Below are 15826 nucleotides of genomic sequence, written 5' to 3'. Positions count from 1 at the left end.
TTTAAATTTTGAAGTCTTATTGATTTGCGAATAAATGGCCCCACCTTGTGTAGCATCCCTGTGGCTGGACTCCTTCTTTAGAAAACCTGTTCATATAGTTTCCTCACCCAAACATGCTTCAGTAGTGACTTAAGTCCAGGAGTGTTAAAATATCCTTCTTCGGAACTTCAGATAAAGGTAAGCCACAGGGCTTTGTTTGAGTAAAACAGATGGGAAGACGAGAAGGCTGGGCGAGGTGGATCACGCCTGTAATCTCAGAACTTTGGGAGGCCACAGTGGGAGGATTGCCTGATCTAAAAGTTCCAGACAAGCCTGGGCAATATGGTGAAACCCTATCTCTACAAAATCTACAAAAATGAGCTGGGCGTGGTGGTGTGTGCCAGTAATCCCGGATAGTCGGGAGGCTGAGGCAGGAGAATCACTTGAACCCAAGAGGCGGAGGTTGCAGAGAGCCAAGATTTCGTCACTGTACTCCAGTCTGGGTGACAGAGTGAGAGTTGAAGGAAAGAAAGAAAAAGAGAAAGAGAGAAAAGAAAGAAGGAAGAAAGGAAGGAAGGAAGAAAGGAAGGAAGGAAGGAGGGAAGGAAGGAAGGAGGGAAGTAAGGAAAGAAGGGAGGGAGGGAGAGAGAGAGAAAGAGAGAGAGAAAGAAAAACGTCTTGTCTTGGCCTGGCGCAGTGGCTCATACCTGTAATCCTAACACTTTGGGAGGCTGAGGTGGGCGGATCAAGAGATCAAGAGGTCCGGAGTTCAAGACCAGCCATGACCAACATGGAGAAACCCTGTCTCTACTAAAAATACAAAATTAGACAGGCGCAGTGGCAGGCACCTGTAATCCCAGCTACTTGGGAGGCCGAGGCAGGAAAATCGCTTGAACCCAAGAGGCAGAGGTTGCAGTGAGCTGAGATCGCATCATTGCACTCCAACCTGGGTAACAAGAGTGAAACTCCACCTCAAAAAAAAAAAAAAAAAAAAAAACACAAAAAAACGATAGAGACAAAAATGTCTCAAGAAAGTTTCAAAAGGGTATGTCATGCATCCACTAATCCACTAAGATGGCTATGATCAAAACAATGAGAGTGACAGACATGGCAATTATGATGCCACACGGATGGGTTCTTTTTCCTCGGAGAAAGGGGCTGGAGCCAGAGTAACCTTATGGTTGGTCACAGAAAGAAATGGGGCGAAGTTAGTAATTTCCCCAGTTCATGAGACACCAACCAGGTGGATCCCAGGAAACGTCGATGCCGATCATCCTAGTCCAGTGATTCTCAGCCATGGGTGGGGGTGGGGTGGGCAATTTGCACTTCAGGGGATATTTGGGTTTGGAGACATTTTTGGTCATCACAACTGGAAGGGGCGGTACAAGCGTCTAATGCATAGAGGCCAAGGATTCCGTTGTACACCCTGCAATGCACAGGCAGCCTCCCACAACCAAGAACAATTAATTCGGCACCCAAAGTCAGCTGCGCCAAGGCTGAGAGCTCTCTCTGCAGTTGATCTGGTCACCCAGTTAAGACCAGAGCTGAGGCTGAGTTTCCAGGGTATTTTTTGGCAGGGGGAGGTCAGAATGAAACTTTAAATTAGTTCTCCTGCTTCCCAGCTCTGGCAAAACCATCTTGATGTGGCCCAGGAAGCTGAGCTATTAACACCAGCATTTACTTACAATGGGATTGTAGCCTGTTTGAGCTTATTCCCTTTTGGTTCAACTTTTGCTTGTTTTAATGCAGTATGTTTTCTAAAATGGCCTCAACATTATCTAAATACAATCCTTCTTTTTAAATGTCTAAGAGGTAACAGATTTAAGTACTTTGCATTTCTAGGCCCTTGCCGGGCAGTTATGTGAGTATCTTTGTGCATACATAATGTCAGCGTTTGCTTTGTTCTGTAATGCCAGATCCTTGACACCATCTTCAGCTCGGCCTCCTTATTTCTGACACCTGAGAAGCATTCCATTGTATGGATAGACCCTGATGTGTAAGTCAGCAACCTCTCTCCCCTCAGTAGACCCTTAGGTGATTCCAGTTTTTCCTGCCTTTACGAAGAGATAAAAGAAGTATCTCTACACACCTGCTGGTTGCTGTATTTTTAAAGATGAGGTTCCTGGAATTCAAACTGCTGAGTCATGGGGCCTGTACAGATTTTAACTCTGTTAAAAACTCTTCTATAGTGATTGAAGTTTTGTTTGTTTGTTTGTTTGTTTGTTTGTTTTTTGAGACGGAGTTTCGCCCTTGTTACCCAGGCTGGAGTGCAATGGCGCCATCTCGGCTCACCGCAACCTCCGCCTCCTGGGCTCAGGCAATTCTCCTGCCTCAGCCTCCTGAGTAGCTGGGATTACAGGCATGTGCCACCATGCCCAGCTAATTTTTTGCACTTTTAGTAGAGACGGGTCATCTCTTGACCTCGCGATCCACCCGCCTCGGCCTCCCAAAGTGCTGGGATTACAGGCGTGAGCCACCGCGCCCGGCCATGATTGAAGTTTTAATAGTAGGACCCCTTCATCTAAATATATAAATATGTGTGGGTTAATTTCCTCCTGGAACTAGGAGATCCGCAGGAGCAAAGAACGAGTCATAGCATTATAATATAATAACTACTAAGAGGAGGCACTCTTTCATCATGTCCAAAAAACCCCTATCTAATTCAAGGGAGATAATCTTGTGAGGGCCAAGCCCAAAGTATGGTAATTACAGGAAAAAAAAAAAAAAGAAAAGAGAAAAAACAACCCTGTTTGGTGGGGGACATTTGAGGCCAGGCCCTGGCCAGGCATATAAACCATACCTGAGAGCACCCAGTGCGTGGGCAGAATTTCTCCCCCTTCTTGTGTCTGCCCAGCTGTGGAAGGTGGATGCTTATCAAATACAACGACAATGATGAATGATCTCTTCACCAATTCCTGAGTATTTACTGGGAGCCGAGTCCCTGCAGGCAGGTCATGATGAAGGCTCAGTGGGAGCAGGTCTTGTCAGTTTCGGAGTGAAGTCCTGCTGGCTGGAGTGAGACAGCTAAAAAAAATTGGCCAGGCACAGTGGCTCACACCTGTATTCCCAGCACTTTGGGACATGGAGGCAGGTGGATTACGAGGTCAAGAGATGAAGACCATCAGGGCCAACATGGTGAAACCCCGTCTCTACTAATAAAGTACAAAAATTAGCTGGGCATGGTGGCAGGTGCCTGTATCCCAGCTACTTGGGAGGCCAAGGCAGGAGAATCGCTTGAACCTGGGAGGCGGAAGTTGCAGTGAGCAGAGATGGGGCCACTGCACTCCAGCCTGGGGACGAAGCGAGACTCCATCTCAAACAAAACATAAACAATGGCAGGGAGGCACGGTCTCCCTACTCAAGTGAGCACACAGAGTGTACACTCCTACACACTCGAAGTGGGAAGCATTACCCTGATTTTGCAGATGAAGACGTGGAGACTCACTCAGAGAACTTACCTGCCCACATGCACCTGGCAAGTAGGTGGAGGAGCCAGGATTTTTATCCAAGACTTTTTGACTCTAAAATCCAAGAGGGGAATTATTGTGCCATACTGAGACTAAGTTGAAATGCCTGCCTTGGAGGGTTGTCGTCATTGTCAAAATGAATTCAAAGTTGCCTGGCCTCTAGAAGGTGCTCTAAAAAATGGGAATTATTATTATTGTAGTTAGCAAGGACTAAAACCAACACAATCCTTGGGTTAAGCAATATCAAGACAGACAAAAGTCTCTTCACTTCTTGCTCCAAAAAAATACCTGCTCTGGAAGATAAGATTATGCATCAGATGTGACTTCAAAACCCTGTCTTCCTGGGCCCACCATTCCAAAGCTGTTATGTCAGAAACTCCCCAATCCCAACCAGTTTCCTACCTTGCAAGACTTGCTTTAAAATCGCCCAGCCAGGGCCCTAAAAACCCATAAATACCATTCCCTCATTTCCCTAATTTGAATCTGTTGACGTGGTGTTCTCCTTGACTGCAGGAAGTCCAAATAACCTAGTTTTGCTTGATCGACAGGTTTTTCGGGTGGAATTAAACTAATGGAATTAAAGTCTATGAAGGCATTCCAAAATGCTTTTTGTTATGAAGTCTACAAAATAGAAACAGCCAAATGTGGTAGACCCAGTAATAGCCCTCAAAAGCTGTAAGCGTCCAAATCCCTGTGACCTATGGATATATTACCTGACATGGCGAAAGCGATCTTACAGATGGGAGTGAATGAAGGATCTTGAGATGGGAAGATTATCCCAGATTATCTGGGTGGGCCCAATGTAATGCATGGGAGGGAGGCAGGAGGATCTGAGTCAGAGGAGGAGAGGTGAAGATGGAGCAGAGGCTGGAGTGAAGTCTGGAAAGATGGAGGACCACCAGGCACCAAGGAATGCCGGTGGCTTTGAGAAGCTGGAAATGGAAGGAAACGGATCCTCCTCAGAAGGAGTATAGTCCCACCAATCCATTTGAAACCTCTGCCTTCTAGAAATGTAAAACTGTGTTGTTTGTGGTTATTTGTTGAAGCAGCAACAGAAATTAATACACCAAACATTCAAGAGAGAGAAACTATCTGAAGTTGCCAATAGAAAGCAGTGATGTGAAGTCCGGGCGCGGTGGCTCACAACTGTAATCCCAGCACTTTGGGAAGTCTGGTGGGCAGATCACCTGAGGTCGGGAGTTCAAGACCAGCCTGCCCAACATGGAGAAACCCTGTCTCTACTAAAAATACAAAATTAGCCAGGCATGGTGGCGCATGCCTGTAACGCCAGCTACTCGGGAGGCTGAGGCAGGAGAATCATTTGAACCCAGGAGACGGAGATTGTAGTGAGCTGAGATTACACCACTGCACTCCAGCCTGGGCTATAAGAGCAAAACTCCATCTCAAAAAAATAAAAATAGGCCAGGTGCGGTGGCTCACGCCTGTAATCCCAACACTGGGAGGCCGAGGCAGGTGGATCACGAGGTCAAGAGATCGAGACCATCCTGGTCAACATGGTGAAACCCCGTCTCTACTAAAAATACAAAAAATTAGCTGGGCATGGTGGTGCATGCCTATAATTCCAGCTACTCAGGAGGCTGAAGCAGGAGAATTGCCTGAACCCAGGAGGCGGAGGTTGCGGTGAGCCGAGATCGCGCCATTGCACTTCAGCCTGGGTAACAAGAGTGAAACTCCGTCTGAAAAAAAATAAATAAATAAAATAAAATAAATTAAATAAAAATAAAAATTAAAAAGCCAGTGGTGAAGACCAGAGTCTCTGAAGCTATCCTTCCCTGACACTGGCAGCCTGGGTAACAATGGTTGACTTATTAAAGTATCTCTCTGAGCTTTAGTGTTTTCATTTACAGAATCAGGATGATATAGTAACTGCCTTGCAACGTTTCAGTGAAATGAAATCTAACTGTATGAAGAGCTCAGTGCAGTGCCTGGCACGTAGTAGGTGCTCAGGGCATCTTGGCATGGAGGAGCTGGGACACGTTCCTCACTTACTTTCTTGAGAAAGAGCAGGAGTGATTGGGATAACCAGGCTGATCTCAGCTATGCCATTGCTGTAGATCAGTAGGCACGTAATTCATCCTTCTGACATTTTATTTCCAAACTTACACAACAAATTGTATATCTTACAAGGATTATTTCCATGGATATATTGCATCTGCATCTAAGTAGCTATAAATATGGTATAAATGTTTCTCATGAGCATGAAGCAAGGAGCAGGATACATGCCAGAAAACTGGGAGCAGTTCATTTTCCCTTCCTCCTCCCTTTCTCCTCCTCCTCCTTCGTCCCCACCCTCGACTTCTGCATTGTTCTATGGATTGCATAAAACTTCTAGAAGGAGAAAGACAGGAATGGCACTCCGGATAGCAGCAAGAAAAAGAAAGTTCATGGAGTGGTGAGGAGAAGTGGACTTTGCAAGGGGCTTGAAAATAAGCTCCAGGGCCGGGCGCGGTGGCTCAAGCCTGTAATCCCAGCACTTTGGGAGGCCGAGGCGGGCGGATCACGAGGTCAAGAGATCGAGACCATCCTGGTCAACATGGTGAAACCCCGTCTCTACTTAAAAATACAAAAAATTAGCTGGGCATGGTGGCGCGTGCCTGTAATCCCAGCTACTCAGGAGGCTGAGGCAGGAGAATTGCCTGAACCCAGGAGGCGGAGGTTGCGGTGAGCTGAGATCGCGCCATTGCACTCCAGCCTGGTTAACAAGAGCGAAACTCTGTCTCAAAAAAAAAAAAAAAAAAAAGAAAAAAGAAAATAAGCTCCAAAGATCTAACAGAAGAAGGGGATTCTATAAAGTAGCTGCTCCCTCTCTCCCGCCCTCCGCTCATTTTTTTCTTTTTTAGAGACAGAGTGTCAATGTGTCGCTAGGCTGGAATGCAGTGGTATGATCTCGGCTCACTGCAACCTCTGCCTCCCACGTTCAAGAGGTTCTCCCGTCTCAGCCTCCCCCAAGGAGGAGCTGGGACTACAGGCACGCACCACCACAACCAGCTAATGTTTGTATTTTAGAGATGGAGTTTCATCATTTTGGCCAGGATAGTCTCGATCTCTTGACCTCATGCTCTGCCTGCCTTGGCTACCCAAAGTGCTAGGATTACAGGCATCAGCCACTGCGCCTGGCTTTATTTATTTACTTATTTTTGAGACGGAGTCTTGCTTTGTTGCCCAGGCTGGAATGCAGTGGCACAATCTCAGCTCACCTCTGCCTCCTGAATTCAAGCGATTCTACTGCCTCAGCCTCCCAAGTAGCTGGAATTACAGGTGTGTGCCACCACACCTGGCTAATTTGTTGTTGTTTTTGAGACAGAGTCTTGCTCTGTCACCAGGCTGGAGTGCAGTAGCGCGATCTCAGCTCACTTCCGCCTTCCGAGTTCAAGTGATTCTCCTGCCTCAGCCTCCCGAGTAGCTGGGACTACAGGTATGTGCCACCATGCCCAGCTTCCATGGTTTTCACCGTGTTAGCCAGGATAGTCTTGATCTCTTGACCTCGTGACCTGCCTGTCTCGGCCTCCCAAAGTGCTGGGATAACAGGTGTGAGCCACCACACCTCGCCCTTGTGTTGTTTTACTCATTTTTATTTGTATTTAATTGTTTATATATTTTTTGAGACGGAGTTTCGCTCTTGTTACCCAGGCTGGAGTGCAATGGCACAATCTTGGCTCACCGCAACCTCCGCCTCCTGGGTTCAGGCAATTCTCCTGCCTCAGCCTCCTGAGTAGCTGGGATTACAGGCACGTGCCACCACGCCCAGCTAATTTTTTGTATTTTTGGAAGAGGCGGGGTTTCACCATGTTGACCAGGATGACCTTGATCTCTCGACCTCGTGATCCACCCGCCTCGGCCTCCCAAAGTGACAGGATTACAGGCTTGAGCCACCGCGCCCAGCCTATTTTTATTATTTATGACATGGAGTCTTGCTCTGTCACACAGGCTAGAGTGCAATGGCGTGATCTCGGCTCACTGCGACCTCTGCCTCCCAGGTTCAAGCGATTCTCCTGCCTTGGCCTCCTGAATAGCTGGGACTACAGGAGCTGCCATTGTGCCCAGCTAATTTTTGTATTTTTAGTAGAGTTGGGGTTTCACTGTGTTGGCTAGGATGGTCTCGATCTCTTGACCTCGTGATCCACCCACATCGGCCTTCCAAAGTGCTAGGATTGCAGGCATGAGCCACTGCACCTGGCCATGTGTTGTTTTAATGTTGCCCAACTTTTAAATTTTTTAAATAGGGACAGGGTCTCACTCTGTTGTCCAGGCTGGAGTGCATTGGTGCGATCACAGCTTGCCACAGCCTCAAACTCCTGGGCTCAAGTGATTCTCTCATCTTAGCTTCCCGAGTGGCTAGGACTACAGGCACGCACCACCACACCCGGCTGTCTAACATTTTTGAAATCATGTTTCTAGTTCTAACAGTATTCTGAAAACAAGATTTTTCTGAGAACAATTAAATAATAGGATCCTAGTGAAAAAATAAATAAAACATTCAGTAGACAAGGGAGTGAGCACCTAAATAGACATGCAGATTTACTAGATGCTAGAAGCCATGATTTTCCTATCAGTGAAGGAAGAAATCACTACACAATAAGTCACATGAAGTCCCACTTGGAAAAATGAAAGTAAATAAAGCTGAGATTTAAAACAGGAAAAAAGCTGGGATTTGAGTCTGAAGCACAGCTCCCCAGGTGGGCGACTGGAAATGTGGACCCGCCCCGTGAAGGACAATGGTGTCATCAGCCCAGGCAAGAGCTGGAGTTCAGTGTGGGCCTCAGAAAAGACTCTTCCTTCTCTCTGCTGGGAATTGACCCATTTGTCCTAATTCATTGTTTTCTCAGACTCTAGAACAGTGGCTCTCAAATGTAAATGTGGAACAGAACCACCCGGAGAAGTCATTAAACTGTGATTGTGAGATTCTACCTCCAGAGTTTCTGATTCAGTAGGTCTTGGGTGAGGCCCAGGAATTGTGGGATACCGATGCTACTCAGGTGGGAGGTGCACGTTGAGAACCCCCGGCTGGTCTAGGATTTAGGGTTTGCAGAATTCAGCATGGTGCCTGGCAGCCATCATAAACCCAATCGTTACTGGGTGCTCAATGATGATTGTGTTAACTCCTCCCACGGTCTGCCAGGGTCTTTGTTCAACACTAGGGACCTTGCTGCTCAACATATAAAGGAAAAGGAGGGAGAAGGTTTGTCTTGAGGAAAATCTGTCTCATAGGGAGAGCCGTCAGCAAGGGAACCTGACGGAACAAGCTCATTTAGACAGTGGAGCTTGACCCTGTGTAAGGGCAACTTCGGTACCTACGGCCAATGTCGGGGGATGACAGGGAAATGAGCAGTGGGAGAAATGAAGATCATAACAAAGCCATTCCTCCGTCACTTGTATTTCCATGCACATTAGTTATCTATTGAGCAAAGCAGTCACCCAAAACTTAGTGGCTTACCACAATCAGTATGTATTGTCTCACACAGTTTCCATGGAGCACAAATCCAGGAGCAGCTTCGTGCTGCAGTCACCTGAAGCCCCTACCCAGCCTGAAGGATCTACTTTTGTTTAGGCAGTTTATTCTTTTTAGAGACAAGGTCTCACTGTGCTCACACTGGAGTGCAGTGGCATAACTGTAGCTCACTGCAGCCTCAAACTCCAGGACTCAAGCCATCCTCCCCCTTCAGCTTCCTGAGTAGCTAGGACTACAGGTGCGCACCACCACACCCAGCTAATTTTAAAAATTACTTGTAGAGATGGGGTCTTGCCGTGTTGAGCAGGCTGGTCTCAAATTTCTAGCTTTTTTTTTTTTTTTTTTTTTTTTTGAGATGGAGTTTTGCTCTTGTTACCCAGGCTGGAGTGCAATGGCGCGACCTCGGCTCACCGCAACCTCCGCCTCCTGGGTTCAGGCAATTCTCCTGCCTCAGCCTCCTGAGTAGCTGGGATTACAGGCACGTGCCACCATGCCCAGCTAATTTTTTGTATTTTTAGTAGAGACGGGGTTTCACCATGTTGACCAGGATGGTCTCGATCTCTTGACCTCGTGATCCACCCGCCTCGGCCTCCCAAAGTGCTGGGATTACAGGCTTGAGCCACCACGCCTGGCTCAAATTTCTAGCTTTAAGGGATTATCCCACCTTGACTTCTCAAAGGTCTGGTTTCTTCTCTTTTCTTTTCTATTTTTTTTTCTTTTTTTGAGATGGAGTCTTGCTTTGTCACCCAGGCTGGAGTGCAATGGTGCAATCTCGACTCCCTGCAACCTCCACCTCCTGGAGCGATTGTCCGCTTCAGCCTCCTGAGTAGCTAGGATTACAGGCACGTGCCACCATGCCCAGCTAGGCTTTTTTTTTTTTTTTTTTTTTTTTTAAATTTTTTTTGTAAAGACAGGGCTTCACCATGTTGGTCAGGCTGGCCTTGAACTCCCGACCTCAGGTGACCCGCCGTCCTTGGCCTCCAAAGTGATTGGATTACAAGTGTGAACCACCATGCCTGGCCCGGCTAGTTATTTAGATGTTTAGTAGACACAGGGTTTCACCATCTTGGCCAGGCTGGTCTTGAACTCCTGACCTCATGATCCACTAGCCTTAGCCTCCCAAAGTGCTGAGATGGTGTTTAGAAACCAAGATCTGGCTACTAGGTGTACTCATTACTTCTAGGGTATAGGTGTGAGTGTGTATACAATTACATCTAATATATATATATAAACACACATTCATATTAATTCTTCCCATTCCAAAAAACTCCCCAAGATTCATTCTAGCATTTCCTCCTTCCGTAATTGAACCTTTTTTTCTCTGAAAGTAAGAAACATGGATCCCGGCCGGGTGCGGTGGCTCACGCCTGTAATCCTAGCACTTTGGGAGGCCAAGGCAGGTGGATCACGAGGTCAAGAGATCAAGACCATCCTGGTCAACATGGTGAAACCCCGTCTCTACTAAAAATACAAAAAATTATCTGGGTGTGGTGGTACGTACCTGTAATTCCAGCTACTCAGGAGGCTGAGGCAGGAGAATTGCCTGAACCCAGGAGGTGGAGGTTGTGGTGAGCCGAGATCGCACCATTGCACTCCAGCCTGGGTAACGAGAGCGAAACTCCGTCTCAAAAAAAAAAAAAAAGAAAAGAAAACATGGATCCCAGCATCCTCCACTTATTGACTCATTTTCTCCATCCCCCTGTGTGCAGCAAATCTCCTGAACTACTGGGCCACTGGATCTCCCAGGCAGCCTGACAATATGAGCACCAGCTCCCTGCCAGACTACTGCCACACCCTGTCCCAGGGGCTTCCACAAAGGGGACACCAAATATACATTCTCTGTAGTTAGTTCCCTTTGACTTAATGAGACTTTATGTAGGATTTTTGAGCTATGATCCTAAGCAGTATTGGCCATGGTGTTTGTTTTCTCCTCTCCAATATTGTACTGACATGAATCCAGCCTCACAAAATGAGATAGGGGCTGGGCGAGGTGGCTCACACCTGTAATCCCAGCACTTCGGGAAGCTAAGGCAGGCAGGTCACATGAGGCCAGAAGTTGGAGACCAGCCTGGCCAACATGGTGAAGCCCCATCTCTACTAAAAATACAAAAGTTAGCCAGATGCGGTGGCATGTGCCTGTAATCCCAGCTACTTGGGAGGCTGAAGCAGGAGAATTGCTTGATCCCGGGAGGTGGAGATTGCAGGGAGCCAAGATCATGACACTGCACTAGATCCTGGGTGACAGAATGAGACTCAGTCTCAAAAGAAAAAGACATGAAGGTCCGGTGTAGTGGCTCATGCCTGTAATCCAAGCACTTTGGAGGCCAAGGCAGGTGGATCACCTGAGGTCGGGAGTTCAAGACCAGCCTGACCAACATGGTGAAACCCTGTCTTAAAAATAAAATAAAATAAAAATAAAAATAAACGAAATGGGGAGTGAAATGATTTAGCTTTGTGTCCCCATCAAAATCTCATCTCAAATTGTCTCCACATACAAAGGGAAATGCCTGTAATCCCCAAATGCCGAGGGAGGGAGGACACTGGATCATGCGGGTGGCTTCCCCCATGCTGTTCTCATGAGAGTAAGTGAGTTCTCATGAGATCTGGTGGTTGTATTAGTGTTTGACAGTTCCTCCTTCACACACGCACTCTCTCTCTCGCCTGCTGCTATGTAGGATGTGTCAGCTTCGAAGCCCTTCTGCCATGATTGTAAGTTTCCTGAGGCCTCTCAAGTCATGTGGAACTGTGAGTCAATTAAATCTGTTTCCTTTATAAATTACCCAGTCTCAGAGAAGTTCCTCATAGCAGTGCGAAAAGGGACTAGCAGAGAGAGTTTTCCCTCATTTTTTATTCTCTTGAACAATGTAAGGATATATCTATTTTTCCTTTGGCAGAACTGTCTTGCAAAATCACAGAGGTTTTGTAGAGTCTACTAGCTGATGTAAAACTGCTGACTCAATGTAATGGATGTAGGTGGACTGCAGTCCTCCTAAGTAATTTTGGTAGGTTGTTTTCCCAGAAAACTGCCACTTTCTTCTAAATTTTCAAATTCATTGGTATATAGCTGCTTCAAAGTGTTCTCTAATTTTCATGTATTTACTTTTCAGAGACAGGGTCTCTGTCACCCACACTGGAGTGCAGTGACATGATCACAGCTCACTGCAGCCTCAAATTCCTAGGCTCAAGTGATCCTCCTGCCTCAGCCTCCCAAGTAGCTGTGCCTGTGCCACTGTGCCTGGCTTGTTCTTTTAGTTTTTAATCTCTACCATGTCTGTAATCCCTCTGTTTTCATTAATAAAATGTATACATTTTCCTTTTTTTTCCCATAAATAATATCATCAGAGTCTTACTTATTTGTCTTCATTTTCAAAGAGGCAGCTTTTGGTTTTGTTGATACTCTGAGTGCATTCTAATTAATTTCTACATTTTTTCCTTTTTCGTGACGGAGTCTCACTCTGTCGCCCAGGCTGGAGTGCAGTGGCATGATCTCGGCTTACTGCAACCTCTGCCTCCCGGGTTCAAGCGATTCTCCTGCCTCAGCCCCTTGAGTAGCTGAGATTACAGGCACACGCCACCACGCACAGCTAATTTTTGTATTTTTAGCAGAGACGAGGTTTCACCATCTTGGTCAGGCTGGTCTCAAACTCCTGACCTCGTGATCCACCCACCTCAGCCTCCCAAAGTGCTGTGATTACAGGCATGATCTTTAACTCATTAAGCTTTAGTATTTCTTTCTGATTATATTTGTGCATTTAAGGCCATGTATTTTATCTTAGGTACAACCTTACCTGCATCCCACACGTTTAACGAGGTAGGGTTTTCATTGTCCTTCAGTTCTAAGTATTTTCACATTTACATTGTGATTTCCTCTTTCATCATGAATTATTTAGAGAATTGTCTTTAAAATTCCAAATGTATAAATTTTTTTTTTTTTTTTTTTTTTTTGAGACGGAGTTTCGCTCTTGTTACCCAGGCTGGAGTGCAATGGCGCGATCTCGGCTCACCGCAACCTCCGCCTCCTGGGTTCAGGCAATTCTCCTGCCTCAGCTTCCTGAGTAGCTGGGATTACAGGCACGCGCCACCACGCCCAGCTAGTTTTTTGTATTTTTAGTAGAGACGGGGTTTCACCATGTTGACCAGGATGGTCTCGATCTCTCGACCTCGTGATCCACCCGCCTCGGCCTCCCAAAGTGCTGGGATTACAGGCTTGAGCCACCGCGCCCGGCCCGTATAAATGTTTTTGGTATTCTTGATATAGCTTTACATGAAAACATAATAAAGTTTGAATCACAAAAACAAATTGAGGGTATGCGGCTGGCAAAACTCAGTTATACATTTTAAAACATTTTACAGCAAAGAAAATGTTGGCCAGGCTTAGTGGCTCACTCCTGTAATCCCAGCTCTTTGGGAGGCCAAGGCGGGCAGATCACCTAAGGTCAGGAGTTCGAGACCAGCCTGGCCAATATGGCGAAACCCCATCTCTAATACAAACACAAAAATAAGCTGGGCGTGGTGGTACATGCCTGAAATCCCAGCTACTCGGGAGGCTGAGGCCAGAGAATCGCTTGAATCCAGGAGGCAGAGGTTGCAGGGAGCCGAGATTGCAATATTGCACCCCGGTCTGGGCAACAGAGCAAGACTCAAAAAAAAAAAAAAAAAGAACAAGTCTCAAAAAAGAAAAAGAAAATGTTTTAGATGAGTGCAGCAGGAGCATTTTGTTACGGTTTATAGTTTGTGAGGTATCCGTAACCAGAGTATGACTGTGTAGATCCTACAAAGATCTTCAACTGGACTTGAGAGGTTGGAAATAAATCTAAGGTGGAAAATAAATGATGACCTCCTGGTTTCAAAGAACCTAGAGACAATGCGGACAGGAAAGAAAACAGCCAAGTTCATCATCCTTTCTCCCCTCACTCTCTATCCATGGAGAACTTTTTTCCCAGGTCCATCCTGCCTTCTGTGAAAGGATTCCTCTTGTTTCACATGCCCAGGCCTAGTTAGAAATGCTTCCGAGGGAGTGTCCACAGGGGATGGGGGTGCAGGGAGGGATGCCCCAGGCTGGGCTCTTCAAGCAGATGCCAGGTAGCCCCAAAGTCAGACGGTGGCGAGGGCCGGCCGTGGCCCGGGGGAGGGGCTGTGGACCTGCATCTGCTGGGGATCCAGGCCCGGCTAGCCTCGCGGTGATGCTTCCCTCACCCGCCTGCCTTGTTCTTCCTGGGAACTCTCAGGGGCTCCTGGAGCGGACTTTTTGTTCTGAATTAAATGGTGGGTGTTGCCAGCATCCTTCAGGGCTGGGGTATTTCCAGTGAGGGATGCCCCGACTCCTCTTCCCACGGTATGCTGTGCACTGGGAAGACGAAGCTCCGGGGCAGACAGGGTCCCTTCCCCTCGCCCTGGAGCTGCAGGGCCTTCCCTCTTCCAGTTCTACGGCAGGGAGGGGTGGGAGCAGCTGTGGGATGGGGGTAGCCACCCCAGATAACTATAGTGATAACAATAATATAAATGAAACTAAATTAGGCAAGGCTGTGCTCAAAGACAGACGGGAAAGACCCTGATTTGGACCCTAACTGTGCCAAGGTTCTGAAGCAGGAGCCTCAGCTCCTTGAATAAACACTGCGGGTACCCAACGCCCCGTCTTAAATCCTTCATTTCCTTTTCCAAAAATCGATGCATGAGAGTAGTTGGTTCTTTCTAGAACACAGAGAAGTAGACTCTGAAGATGGCCGTCCTGGAGAACTGTCCCTTCTCCCACCCTTTATTAACCCTCCTGAGAAACTCCAAGGTTCTTGCAAGGCCGCACGTGACCTGCTGTGAACGCAGAGGCTGGAGGCCAGCGGAGCTAGGTCAGGTCCTCACCCACCCCTCCCAGCCTTGCGCACGTCACATCACCTCCCTGAGCCTCGGATTCCTGGTTTACAAAATGGAAATAAACCTCCCTGCAAGGCTGCTGGGGTGATGAAATGAGATACGTTTATAAAACACATACCTCTGTGGTCACCCTATGAAAATGAGCTCTTTGGTCAGAAGAAGCTCTTTGGACAGATGGCCACAACCTCAGACACACAGTTCCCTAGTAGGGAGCAGCTACTGAAAATTGCTGAGTGACCCCGGGTGGGGCCCCACCTCTTTCAGGATCTCAGTGTTGGGCAAGACCTTTACTAAATGCCTGAAATTCTGTACACCTGGGACATGCCCTGGAGCACACAGCCGTGGTTAAAAGGCTCTCCGGATGCCTGTTCATCAGCAGGAAGGAGCTGGGCTTCCAAAGTGCCGTGACTTCTGTCCTCACTGGCCCTGTTTCTGAATCTCATTCTGGGGTGCCTGCCTGGGGCCTCTAGCCCCAGTACTGCCCAGCCGTCTGCCGGAGCGAGAGTCTTGGGCTCACTGCTGACCTGGGGAGTGGAAATCCTGCATTTTGAACAGAGCCTTGAGAAGTCTTGCCTTCTAGCTTCTTTTCTTTGAGCCTCAGTTTCTTCCTCCCTAAGATAAGGTGATCAGACATTTATTTATTTATATAAATTAAAAAATAAAATAGAGATGGGGGGGTCTCACCATGTTGCCCAGACGGGTCTCAAACGCCTGGCCTTGAGCAATCCTCCCACTTTGGCCTCAAAGTGCTAGGATTACAGGTGTGAGCCACTTTACCCAGATCCTTATTTTTATTGATTGATTGATAATTGATTGCTTGATCGCAGATCACCTGAGGTCAGGAGTTTGAGACCAGCCTGACCAACATGGTGAAACCCATTTTTTATTTATTTTTGAGACAGAGTCTTGCTCTGTTGCCCAGGCTGGAGTGCACAATGAGATCTTGAACCCAGGAAGCATGGGTTCAAGTGATCCTCCTGCCTCAGCCTCTTGCATAGCTGGGACTAAGAGAAGTCAGACTTAATGACCCCCAAAATCTAGG

The sequence above is a fragment of the Saimiri boliviensis genome, chromosome 9, assembly GCF_048565385.1.
Source record: "Saimiri boliviensis isolate mSaiBol1 chromosome 9, mSaiBol1.pri, whole genome shotgun sequence".
NCBI classification, from domain to species: Eukaryota; Metazoa; Chordata; class Mammalia; order Primates; family Cebidae; genus Saimiri; species Saimiri boliviensis.
Note: the sequence above shows the minus strand (reverse complement) of the source record.